Source organism: Amia ocellicauda, chromosome 5, assembly GCF_036373705.1.
Source record: "Amia ocellicauda isolate fAmiCal2 chromosome 5, fAmiCal2.hap1, whole genome shotgun sequence".
Lineage (NCBI taxonomy): Eukaryota > Metazoa > Chordata > Actinopteri > Amiiformes > Amiidae > Amia > Amia ocellicauda.
The window spans coordinates 51844220-51854332 of NC_089854.1; the positions used below are offsets into that span (position 1 = coordinate 51844220).

Below are 10113 nucleotides of genomic sequence, written 5' to 3' on the forward strand. Positions count from 1 at the left end.
AGGCAATTCAGAAATAATAAAAATACAGACTGTTAATGTTGTTTTGTATAGTTTCTGCTGTAATCAACATTTATACTACATATACATTGATCAGATAGTACTAGGTTTACTTTTGCATTTACATCTTTGTGTGCTCTTTATTAGTTGAGGGTAGCATGTTTTATAAAAGTGGATGGATTGGATGGCTGTAAGGGGAGGAGGAGGCTGTCATGACAAAAGCTGATTATGTGGTTCTTTCCTATTGTGTTTATCAATATCTTTATTATTTTCTGTGTGCATTTTCAACTTTCCCGCATTTTATTGTAATAATAATTTAGTTATGGAAAATCAGAAAATAACCATGGAAAAATCATGGAAAAGTCATGGGAAAAAAATATCTGAATTGCGTGGGAACCCTGTATGTAGGAGCAGTGGACACGGTTCTTGTTTGTGGGGTGGGATAAATAACTTGCTAGTCTTAAAGGGGATTGTGGGTAAACTTGGTGCCCCTGTGTTGATCTCCTATTAGTGCCATCATGTCTGGACCGCTAATGATGGAAAAGCGGAACTGAGGGGCTACATATGCTCACAAGCATCCACTGCTCCAGTACAAATAAAACCATTGGCCAAGGTTTACAGAACTAACCCTTTTTCCTTCCTTCCCTCCTGCCTCCTTTCCCCTTCACCAGGAGCTATTCCGCAGGATGCGCAGTATGCTGAACAAGCTGACCCCACAGATGTTCCATCAGCTGATGCGTCAAGTGACCGAGCTGACCATCGACACAGAGGAGCGGCTCAAGGGTGTCGTTGACCTTATCTTCGAGAAGGCCATCTCTGAACCCAACTTCTCCATCACATACGCCAATATGTGCCGCTGCCTTATGGAGGTGAGAGAAGGAGTGTGGCAGGGGTGAGTGAGGTAAAAGAGGGAGGAAGGGCATGGTAGAGGGTTGTGAAGATGCTACATGGATCAGATTCGCTTTGTTATGGAATTGTAATTTGTGGGAGCTCAGTTTTGAATGGACCAGCAGATACCGGTCTTGTGAAGAGCATATCAAGAAGTATTGCTGAGATGGCACTAGTGCTCTTGCCATCACTCACCCACACTCTGTGTAAGCCAAGGTGTCGGTTTGTCCCAGTCCATCTTAGTGTAGAGCTCCAGTGATGATCTCTTATTAGGGCCATGGTGTCTGGGCCTCTGGCATCTAGTGATGGAGGAGAGGATCTGAGGAGCCTCATTGAACACTTTCAGTTTCGTCCCACTCCAGAGTTATCTGGAATTTGTTTTGCATTCAATTCCAAACCATTCAATGAGATGAGCTGCATGAATCCTGGACCCCTGTTCATCTGTGGGTTTTCACCCTGATACCTGTTAAAGCTAGAAGCCAGCCTACCACACAGACTATGCTTAGCTAGTTAAAGTTTCCATCAATCTTAGGGTTTATGTTCTCCCTCCTCCCCGTTCTGTAGCTCAGCGTTCTCCCTCCTCCCCGTTCTGTAGCTCAGCGTCCCTACCACTGGCAAGCCGGGCGTGACTGTGACTTTCCGCCAGCTGCTGTTGAGAAACTGCAAGATGGAGTTTGAGAAGGATCAGGGTGGAGACAAGGTCCTGGAGAAGAAGCAGAAAGAGCTGGATGCATGCTTGGTAATAAAAACTAAATTAATTATTTTTTTAATGTAAAGGACTGAAATTTGATAGTCCTTTATTGTAAGTAAGGCACAGGTTGGTTGTGCAATCTCAGTATCAATGGGCCAATCATTAAGCAAACATTTGAAGCATCGTGCAAGCATGAATGTAAGTGGTGTGTACGTTTATTTTAAGGACTTTCATTTAGTGCTTGGCCATTTTGGTTCTTGACAACCTCGTGTAACACATACCTGTACAACGGGCACGTGGCACAACGGGCTCAGAAATGCAATTTGAGACTTCCCAAAACAATTAGCATTGTGCCTAATTGACCATTGTGGTGCGAGGGCGCCTGCCTGTGGTGCTCTGACTGTCAGTGTTGGCTGGGTGAGGGGGCGGACCTCTGCAGCTCGGTGCAGCAGAGCAGATTGTTGTGATCTGGAGTAGATAGCAAGGCTGGATTTAGTTAATATAAAAATAACACTAGTGAATTAGTCACTATGTGGACAGTAGATAGTCAACCTTTACACCTGTGTTAGTACCAGTGAGAGATTGAGATCAGGCACGAGAAAGTTTTATGTGATCCAGTAATTGCAGTCACATGATTTACTGTGTATGTAGCTCTGGGTCTGATCCAAACTGCAGCGATCTCCTGGCACTATGGAATCCAATCCCGGGATCTCGGACAGTTTTCTAGTCCCAAAATACCAGTATTGAAAACGTGACATACACGGGATCAGGCGATTGTGGCTAATGAAAAATGTGACGGCACAGTAATTCTTGAACTCCATGCTGTAAGCTATTTATCAAAGAAAATGTGCAATAATTAATACAGAGGCTCATGATCTGTTCAAAATGTGAATCTGAAGTACAGCCACCTGCAGATTCAGCCCGAGTTCAGCCAATCAGCAGAAGAAGGCACTGCTGAGGTCTCGCGGATTCCAACTTTAAAGGGGCAGCTACAGTTCATGAGCTGTGTGAGTGACACAGCAGCAACACCATCGTGTGATTAACTGCATCAACACAGAATTGTTCCTCTTAGAAAACGCAGGGGGACGGGGGCTGTACCTGCAATTAACATTAAGTTTCTGATGTCAACTCTACCAAACCAGTGTGGAGTCCAAAAACACATTTTAGCCGCCAGCAATATTATTTGGCCCCCAAAACCCCCCAAATTAATTATAAATATATATTTTTAAAAAATGCTAAAAGTCCCAAATGCAATTTTCCAAGAAGGAAGTGACCCAACCTAAATAATGCAAAAGTTACATTTTAACTTAATCAACTTAACTTGTTATGCAAGTGGCGCCCAGCAGCAGATGGAGAAAAACGACACCAGTCAAGTAATTCATTTCAACAGTAATAATTTTGATTTCATTGACTTTACAAACAACAGGAGGGATTAATTGGAGTCTGTTTCTTCTGAGACAAGGCCCATATAACATAACTTCACTGGCTGAGGTAGGGTATGTGGCTTAACAGCGTCTGATTTTATTTTTTATTAGGCCTAGTTACAATTGCAACTGGCCAGAAAGGTAGCATCCTACATAAAACAATAATTAAAAGAAAAAGAGGCAATGTCTGTGTCTTAATGTCTGTATCGGGAGTTGGGATTACCTGCTCCTGTAATGACAAAACAAACAGAAAATACTTTCAGCATGAGACCTAAAATAGCCTTGGATAAGCACTAATTATAATAATAATAATAATAATAATAATAATAATAATAATAATAATAATAATAATGATAATAATAATCACAATAATGTTAGGAGCCTATATGACTATTTATTAAATACTAAGTTACTTACTTAATGGGAAAAGTTGCATTTCCCCTCAGACACGATCTTTTGGATGTCAGGTGAGAGGGATGTGATTCTGATGCACAGGCAGTCCTCGATTGACTCGTGTGAAAGGCGGTTCCTGTCGTGAGTCTTCATTGCATTCAGAGAGGAAAATGAGGACTCACAGGTGTACGTTGGTCCAAAAATTGTTAGCACATAAAACGCAAGTTTCTTTATTATGCTGTATTCCTCTGAGCATGCCACCCAAAACGCACACAAGGACTCGGCACTCCTATGTGCATCCCTGATTTGGCTCGACGTCTGGAATTCAGTCAGCTCATAGGGGTGCCTTATCCAGCGAGGGTATCGTTGTCTTATCAAGGGAGGAGAATTCTCCACCTGGACGGACTGTGAAAGGATCACGTCCAAACGCAATGATGTCCTTGGGCATGCTGTAGTCTTCAAATCTGGTGTAGAAGTTGTCCCTCAGCTGCTTGATAAAATCTTTCATCACCTCTGTGACAATACTGCAGCCTGGTCCCTCTGCCTGTCGTTTCTTCAGTGTGCTGAAGTGCAGTAGCCTTCCAGATGACAAGTCCAAATCGAACAAGTCAAGCTTCCTAGTAAAGGTTTTCCACCATGTCCACGACTGTTGTTATTCTAACTACAGATTTAACCAGTTTAAGTGACAGAATATGTCAGCCAAGAAAGCATCATTAGAGAGGAATTCCACAATTTCCAAAATATGAAGGTGGTCAGCTGCAGTCCTCATTTTGCTTTTTCTGAGAAAATCCACAACCTGGTCATGCAGCTCACAGAATCGTTCTAGAGCTTTTCCTTTACTCAGCCAGCACACTAATCATTGTGGGTGGCCTCCTCTGATTCTGTCACAAGCTTGTGGTGTTGGGTGCTTGATGTAGTGATACATAAATAAAAACATTAACGTATTTAAGAAAGCAATAGGCTATTAGTCTTGTTGTTTTCGTTGATTCTGTTGGTTGCATTATAATTATTACTGCATTTGAAAATGACCCCGCTAATACGCAGAGTTGCAGCAACTTAATAATACATGTGTTAGGTGGGAAGCTCTTTTTAATTGTTGTTTTATGAACAACAATCCCGAAATCCCGGGATTGATTAAAGTGCCCGGTATTGGATTCCCTACCCGGCACCCCTCCTTTCCACAATGTGCAGGGCCCCTCTCTGTGAATGCCAATGTGGACTGTCATTAAGTGCTGTCTGTGTGTGCAGGGCGAGGAGGCCAAGGGCAAGCGTCGCCGCCGGGCACTGGGCAACATCCAGTTCATCGGGCAGCTCCTCAAGGTGAAGATGCTCAATGAGAACACCATGCACAACTGCGTCATCGTCAAGCTGCTGAGAAAGCAGGATGAGGAGTCCCTGGAGTGCCTGTGCCGACTCCTCTCCACTATTGGCAAGGACCTGGACTCGGAGAAGGCAAAGGTAATGCTGCTATGTCAGACCGTGCCCTGGCTAAACATCCAGGAACGTCAGACTGCATACTGGTCCTCATATTCTTCTCTAGACATAATGAGCCAATACTGGAGTGGCAAGTTTGCCAGAAGAGTAAATTCCGTCTCACTGACACTCCTGCGTTGTTTTAAAATTAGCAAACTAGCATTTCTTCTGCCATCAGCTTTCTAGAGTCACTGGGCCTCTAGACAGTGGTCTGAATAACTGCTTCTGTGCATCTGCAAGAGCTTTCCAGAAGGAACGCTGCTTCACTCAGTAGTATGAAGTTACTGCTCTGCCATGCTGTCTGGAATGTTTTCTAATCATTCTGTCTTATCTTTTTACAAGCCCCCCATGGACCAGTACTTCAACCAGATGGAGCAGATCGTCAAAGAGAGGAAGACCTCCTCTCGAATCCGCTTTATGCTGCAGGACGTCTTGGACCTGAGAAAGGTAATGACTGTTGAGAGAATAGAAACCTTCCTTGCTTTCAGCTTCCCATTCCCTGTCTGCCTCTTGTTTTTTCTCTAGCCACTAATCACTGACTCATTCTCCCATTCCTCAGGACAACTGGGTGCCCAGGAGGGGTGACCAGGGCCCTAAGACAATTGACCAGATCCACAAGGAAGCCCAGTTGGATGAGCACCGTGAGCAGATCAAGGTGCAACAGCAGCTCATGAACAAGCAGGACAACCGACGTGGGGACAGGAATAGTGTCCCTGTCACCAAGAACAGGCCCATCGACACCAGCAGCCTCAGCAAGATCTCAAAGGTAACTGAGAGACACACACATGCTGCCACCCACTACACCCATCCACTTTTGGAGATTTGACTCTTTTCTACTTTCTACATAACCCTAAGTATAGTGCTACCCAAATTACTTTCAGCAAAACCCCAGTTTCTGAGCCCTGTTTTGTTTTGTTGCAGCACTTGAGTGGTTTGGCAGGCTGTGTAGTTGTTTACATGCTTATATTACAGTTGAAGGCAAAGGGTAGTCACACCAAATATTGATTTGATGTAGATTTTTCTTGTCTTCACTCACTTTGCATTTAGTTAATTGATAAATATAATCTATTAACATGTCTATTTGTGAAAGCATTCTTACTTTACAGCATTTTTTCACACCTGCCTAAAACTTTTCTACAGTACTGTGTATATATATGTGTATATTTTGTAAGTCACTCTGGATAAGAGCGTCTGCTAATAAATAATAGTTATATATACTCGGCACACGTATTGTGGGGAAATTGAACAATTGTAGCATTTTTTTGCATTTCTCTCCATCCCTTCTTTCCAAGGAGACTGAGAAGAATAAATGTGAGCAGCAGTTCCTGCTGGACTTAGAGTCCATCTGTGCCGGCATGCAGAAACTCCACATTAGCGATGTGGTCCTGGAGAAGGTATGCAGCCCCCTGCTTGTGTAGAGGACCCTAGAGTTTTATATTCTTATTTTCTGCAATGTTCTGATGGATGTGTTTAATGCTGATATTGAACGGTCTCATTTGTACTTGTATACCATGTTGCATGTTTCTTGTCAGTTGCTTTGTAATTGTGATTGTAGTTGAATGCTGTGTGTGTGTTACCTGTCCACCGAGCCAGTTATTAGAAGACGTCCCAGTTTGCGTAGACTGATCCTCAGGAATGTCTTTTTGATTGAAAACATCAACTGAGTGTTATTTGACATCTGAAAATATGATATAGTGCAAAGTTGGTCAGCTGAATCCATTCTGTATGTGGGGAAAGGACTCATTTGCATGCTCTGTTGCCTGTTTTTCTCTCTCTCCTGCAGCCCGGAGCGATGCACTCCAATAATCAGCAGGAGGAGAGCTTCTACAAATGGCGGTTCCGTAAAGACCTGCCCTCTCTGGGGTCCCTGGAGCGCCGTAGAGACAGAGCAGAGCAGGCCAGGAAGAGAGAGCGGAGGACTTCTGTGAAACATGGCTGGCATTAGAAAGTGAAGGAGGGGGCAGGGGGATGGTGTATATATACAGTTTACTGTACATCAATAAAAATGACAATTTCAAAAATGGAAGCACCAATCCTTCTCTGGCACCGATGAAAGCTAGAGAGTTATAATGGATCAACACACAATCATTTATTAAATTATTCTTCTCTGGCAAATGTCTAACCTACAAAAGGTGTCTAATCAATCCGAAACAGAAGTAGGATTGCTCTTAACAATGTGTATATATATATATACAGTATATACACTCACCTAAAGGATTATTAGGAACACCATACTAATACTGTGTTTGACCTAACAAGGTGCTGAAAGCATTCTTTAGAAATGTTGGCCCATATTGATAGGATAGCATCTTGCAGTTGATGGAGATTTGTGGGATGCACATCCAGGGCACGAAGCTCCCGTTCCACCACATCCCAAAGATGCTCTATTGGGTTGAGATCTGGTGACTGTGGGGGCCAGTTTAGTACAGTGAACTCATTGTCATGTTCAAGAAACCAATTTGAAATGATTCGACCTTTGTGACATGGTGCATTATCCTGCTGGAAGTAGCCATCAGAGGATGGGTACATGGTGGTCATAAAGGGATGGACATGGTCAGAAACAATGCTCAGGTAGGCCGTGGCATTTAAACGATGCCCAATTGGCACTAAGGGGCCTAAAGTGTGCCAAGAAAACATCCCCCACACCACTACACCACCACCACCAGCCTGCACAGTGGTAACAAGGCATAATGGATCCATGTTCTCATTCTGTTTACGCCAAATTCTGACTCTACCATCTGAATGACTCAACAGAAATCGAGACTCATCAGACCAGGCAACATTTTTCCAGTCTTCAACTGTCCAATTTTGGTGAGCTTGTGCAAATTGTAGCCTCTTTTTCCTATTTGTAGTGGAGATGAGTGGTACCCGGTGGGGTCTTCTGCTGTTGTAGCCCATCCGCCTCAAGGTTGTACGTGTTGTGGCTTCACAAATGCTTTGCTGCATACCTCGGTTGTAACGAGTGGTTATTTCAGTCAAAGTTGCTCTTCTATCAGCTTGAATCAGTCGGCCCATTCTCCTCTGACCTCTAGCATCAACAAGGCATTTTCGCCCACAGGACAAGGCCTGTTGGAGAACTTCTCAATGTCCACAGAGGTGGTCTTTTCCCTTGAATTAGCCATTCTCGAATTTAGGATAGTATGGCATCCTCCTTTTGATGTTGAAAGAGGTCAACAGGCAATGCCTGGGACAGGTCTACTAAGGACTGAACAAGCACAAGTTGAAGGTGCTTCAGGAGTCGTCTGCGTTGCGATGGAATTCACATTCTTACAGTTCCTGTCCATTCTGGTCTGAGTATCGCTGACATCTCGCAGGTGACAGGAGAGAGAATCAGCATTGGCATGACTCTTTCCCGCTCTGTGTTTGATGACCCAGTTATATACATCCAACTCCAGAGCCCATCAATTGGTAGCTTCTGTAGACCAACTAATGGATGGTGGTCAGTAACAATGGTGAAGGGGCGACCTGACAGATAATGACAGAAACGCCTCAGTAACCACACTATAGCCCACCATTCTCGGTCAAATGTAGACCACTTGCGCTTTGCAGATGTTAACACATGGCTCGCGTAGGCAACCACTTTCTCCACACCTTGCTGTTCTTGAGCCAGTACAGCACCAATGACGTCATGTGATGCATCTGTGTGTAGGATGAACTGTTGGTGAAGTCCGGATAGGTCAGTATTGGTGGTTCTGATAAAGTCAGTCGAAAGAAATTGAATGCTTCTTCATATTCAGCATTCCACTGAAACACGACGTGCTTTTGTGTCAATTTTTGCAAACCCCTTAATGAAGCGTCTGTAGTATGAACAGAGAAGAAGAAAGGCTCTTACCTCGGTAGCAGTAGTAGGCTGAGGCCATTTTAGGACTTTTTCTGTAATTGCATGGTCTGGATGAATGCCCTACTGTGAAACAACATGTCCCAGAAAAAGCACAGAACAGCTGACATTTCTTAGGATGAAGTTTCAAACCAGCTTGATGGAGTCTGTGGAACACTTCTTGCAGGCTAGTGAGGTGGTCTTCAAATGTCTTACTGAAGACAATAATGTCATCGAGATAAACTAATGTCTTAGACCAGTGGAGGCCACGTAACACTAACTCCATTAAGCGATGAAATGTGGGTGGTGCATTACTTAACCCCATGGGCATGACCTTGAAATCATATAATCCATCTCCAGTAGTGAAAGCAGTCTTGTCTCTGTCCTTTTCTTCCATTTGTATTTGCCAGTAGCCACTAGACATATCAAGCGTGCTAAACAGTGTGGCTCCAGACAAAGCATCCAGGCTATCGTCAACGCGTGGTAAAGGATGGGCATCCCTGATGGTAACCGAGTTCAGCTTTCTGTAGTCAATACAAAATCTGAATGAACCATCCTTTTTCCTGACTAACAACACTGGAGATGCCCAGGGACTGTGGCTAGGCTCAGTCAAATCAGCATCCGATAACTTCTGAACCTGGCGGTTGATTTCTTCACGCACTGGTGGTGAGGTGCGGTATGCTCGCTGCCTGACTGGGGATGCTGTTGCAGTATGGATGTGATGTTTGATTAAATCAGTCCTGCCATAATTAGTAGAATTGGAGTTGAATACGTTGTAACAGTCTGGAGTAGAGAGAGAATCCCTTTTCCTTTAACAAACAACTGTACCTGCTATGCTGCTATTGTCCTCTAGGGTTTCCCTATAAAAAGGTGGCGGGCGGGGGGGTAAAGGAATAGGGGGGAACTAAGAAGTAAGTGGAGATGGGAGCTGGGGAACTTTTTTCCCAGACGGACTGTTTATGCCTCGGTTCCACTGGTTTAAGCGCCGTGTCGTGTCTGTAAACCAGGCCGCTGTGATCCGTCCTCTGATGCAGGAGCAGCGACTGTGCTTGGTTTGTGTTCAAAACAGAGACAGGAGACACTAGAGCGACACAGCCTGAGTGGACAGGACTTTGTGTCTGTTTTATTCTTTCTTTACAGGATTGGAAACAGCGTAATAAATACACGTTTCTGTTAGAGATATTAGGAAGAGATAAACGTGTAGAGGCAACATTATATTCAGACAAGCATGTTACCATAAGAATACGTTTCCATGTGCAACAATAATACTAAATAGCAAATATGTATTGTTATTATTATCGTCATCATTTGTGCTAGTATATATGTGTTTTAAACGCACAGCGTGACCCCCTTCATTTATTACTCTTTCTACAGATTTGTAACTGCAAACAACACTTTTTGCCGTATTATTTATAATGTACTTATCAGAC

The 10113-nt window shown here is 43.7% G+C and overlaps 1 non-coding gene and 1 pseudogene across 1 annotated transcript; both read left to right on the forward strand.

The window, feature by feature from the left end:
• The first annotated feature begins 485 nt into the window (after positions 1 to 485).
• Positions 486 to 555, forward strand: LOC136750664 (uncharacterized; annotated as a pseudogene).
• Positions 556 to 1135: 580 nt separating this feature from the next.
• On the forward strand, positions 1136 to 1212 carry LOC136750641 (small nucleolar RNA SNORD66). Its single transcript, XR_010816933.1, has one exon. It is a non-coding gene; the product is annotated as a small nucleolar RNA SNORD66 (small nucleolar RNA).
• The last annotated feature ends 8901 nt before the right edge of the window (positions 1213 to 10113 follow it).